Source organism: Cryptotermes secundus, unplaced genomic scaffold (genome assembly GCF_002891405.2).
Source record: "Cryptotermes secundus unplaced genomic scaffold, Csec_1.0 scaffold358, whole genome shotgun sequence".
Lineage (NCBI taxonomy): Eukaryota > Metazoa > Arthropoda > Insecta > Blattodea > Kalotermitidae > Cryptotermes > Cryptotermes secundus.
In genome coordinates, this window is record NW_019721523.1 from 74,620 (window position 1) to 78,308 (window position 3,689).

The window sequence follows — 3,689 nt, forward strand, 5'->3', positions numbered from 1 at the left end:
ATATAAGTTAAAAATACAAATGTTAAAAGTTAAAATTTAAAATTTAGTTCACTGTATCTAGTTATATTACTACTTGGTTAAAAAGTTCATGAAATAAACTTCAACTCATCACATTGACAGCACTTTCACGTTTGAAGGTCTTGTTGTTCTTTGGCGTCCTCTGATGTTGGATCTATTACGTTCCTTGTCGTGATGGAGTAGCCATGGAGTAATTTTCTTATGTAAACTATTAGAGAGAATATCAAAATTTCTGCCAATGAGAGTCTAGGTTATTATGACCTGAAGAAACATAAGCAATGGTTCGATGAAGGATGCTCAAAATTATTAGACCAAAGAAAACAAGCCAAATTGCAATTGTTACACGATCCAAACAAAATAAATAGGGATTATTTGAACAATATCAGATGTGAAACCAGCTAAGCATTTCAGGAATAAAAAGATGGAATATCTGAAAGACAAAATTGATGAGCTTACAATGAACAGTAAGAACAAGAACATTAGAGACCTGTATAGAGGAATAAACGACTTTAAGAGGGGTTACCAACCTAGAAGTAACTTAGTGAAGGATGAGAATGGTGATCTGCTTGCAGATTCCCACAACATTTTGAATAGGTGGAGGAATTACTTCTCTCAGTTATTGAATGTACATAGGGTCAGTGATGTTAGGCAGACAGTCATCCATACAGCTGAGCTGTTAGTACCTGCTATTGCAAAATTGAAATGGTATAAATCGCCAGGTAGTGATCAAATTCCAGCAGAACTTATTCAAGCTGGAGGCGAAATATTACACTGTATGATCCACAATCTAATTACTTCTATTTGGCATAAGGAAAAATTGCCTGATCAGCGGAAGGAGTCTATTACTGTACCAGTTCACAAGAAGGGTGATAAAACTGACTGTAGTAATTATCAAGGGATATCACTGCTATCAACTTCATATAAAATTTTGTCCAATATTCTTTTCTCAAGGTTAAGTCCATACATTGATGAAATTATTGAGGATCTACAGTGTGGGTTTCGTCATAACAGATCAACTACTGATCAGATCTTTTGCATTCGTCAGATGTTGGAGAAAAAATGGGAGTACAGTAAGACCTGAAAAAGTTAATATAACTATGGTCTGTCAAACATTTACGATGGGGTACCCAAAAGAAACCGAACTAATTTTTTTGTGGGCAGAGCTTTTGTAGTACCGCGTTTTGCCGCTATGAGCGCATAGAGCTAACATTCCTGAGTCGATAAGCCGACTACCGTTGCTTCAGAAGGTAAGGACTAGTTTCGGCAGAGTTTATAGTGACAACTGTTTTGTGTGATCGTCGTTTTTGCAATGGCTGATTTTCGTGAACAGCGTGCGGCGGTGAAATTCTGCTTTTTTCTCGGGAAAAGTGGAACAGAAACTCTTGAAATGTTAAAAACGGCGTACAAGGACGATGCTATGGGGAAAACTCAAGTGTTTGAGTGGTTTTCCCGTTTCAAAAATGGTGAAATGTCAATTGATGACAAACCTCGTTCTGGTCGTCCTTCCACGGCCCGAACACATGAAAATGTTGAAAAAATTCATGAAATCATCAAGGAAGATCGACGACGGACCATTGAAGAAATTGTGGAGCTGTCGGGAGTGACTTGGAGCTCAGTTCAGCGAATTTTGACAGAAGATTTGGGAATGAAAAGGGTGGCTGCGAAATTCGTGCCACGACTGCTGACTGCTGAACAAAAACAAGGTCGCGTGGAAGCATGCTGTGCTTTGAAAGAAGAGTCCCGAAATGATCAAAACTTTTTTTCAGCGTTTTGCTGATGTTGCTGAGGTGAAGGAAAAAAACGACGGAGGCGCTGTCAAGCATCTCAAAAGATGAATTTAGACAATGTTTTGAAAAATGGAATAAAAGACTAGACAAGTGTATTAGTGTAAGTGGAGAGTACTTTGAAGGGGATTGAAGGTTTGTGCTTAAAATTTGAATAAATAAGTTTAAAAAAAATAAGTTCGGTTTCTTTTGGGTACCCCCTCGTATATACATAATTCGAAGACATTAAGAAAAAAAACAGAGGCCTATCAACAGACAATCAAATATCCAAACATTTAACTATAGAAAGAGGAGTTTCAAAATAAGCTGAAAATAAAGGAAGAATATAACTACTATGGACTACACTGTGGGAAAATGAAATGGAGAAAAATGAAAATATAGAAGTTTGAAATAATTCTTTTATGTTGCAGATGATCAGTACAGCTGTGTGGTGAACACCATATTTTGCAATGAGAACCATATCACTTTTGTATAAGTACAAATCATGTTAAAAATATATATGATACAAATAAATTATGCTTTAATTTTAGTTATTTCACACATATGTATGTATATCTGAAGGGCTAGAATGGAGATTTATAACCACATTTTTATAATTTTTACTTTAAGCATATCCAGTGTATGGCCTCCATGTCTGTCTCCAATTTATGCTTTCTGCAAACATGATAAAATACTGTCTACATTTTAAACACAAATTACAATGCTGTATACTTTCAGGATTCATTCCATTATGGATGCTGTGCAATGAATTTAACTCCAAATCAAATGTTATTTATGATAATGTGATAAATACGTAAACAACATACTCTTGAATCGTGTGTTTACAGTTCATACAAAATTTCCTATAATCAAACTTTTGTTTATCTCATAAACAAAACTGCAAGTCCATGATTTATTTAATCCGTCTTGCAGTGCATACACTCATTTATTTCCTTCTCTCCCTCGCACTACATGTTTCGGCATAATAATGCCATCTTCAGGTGCTTACTTATCCACGTCAAACCAGTTCATTGCATGCCATGTTCACACATTAAAATAACTAAAATATGTATCTATCATATACATTGTCAAACGTTAAAAATATTAAAATTGTTCAGGATACCACATCGCTACGTCGCCCCTCACTACATCAGTCACGCCCATTCTCCTTTGTTGGAGCACTCCTTCACTATCTTGTGTGTTGTGCTTTTGTTGTGTCGTGCTCCTGCGACTGCGTGTGTTATACTGTTGGGCTCCCTCGCACATGTAGTGCGAGGGAGAGAAGGAAATAAATGAGTGTATGCACTGCAAGATGGATTAAATAAATCATGGACTTAAATCAGTGCAACAGGACGCTAAAATATAACATTAAAACTGCAAGTACTGGTAATTTATAGCAATGGCCATACTTTGGAAGCTGTATATAAAATCTCTTTATACTTGCCAAAAATAAAAACTCTGTAGGTATTAATCACGTCAAAGCTGGATTCCGACATGTCAGCTATATTAAAGAAAACTTAGTTCTGAATTGATTTATAATGAATGTATTTGCAAAAATGAAATTTAAATCAACAAGGAACCTTAACGTTATGAAATGTTCGAAGAATCATATACATTGAATTTTACTATATATCTAACACATTAATCTGCAGAATATGTAATAAAAGTATTGGCTCGTGAATGAGTTTGGGCATAACTCATACGTATACTCTTTTTTGCTCTTGTTCACTTAGGAATCATTTTAATTCCTCTATTATGGTTTTACTCAAGCCTGGTAATTACTTACTTACTTTACTTACTCATGGAGCTGAGCCCTTCTGGAGGAGCCACCAATTCTACAGCTACTCAAGAATTTCCCAGCATTTTATGGAACCCGAAGGTTCATCACCGTGTTCACAAGAGCCTTCC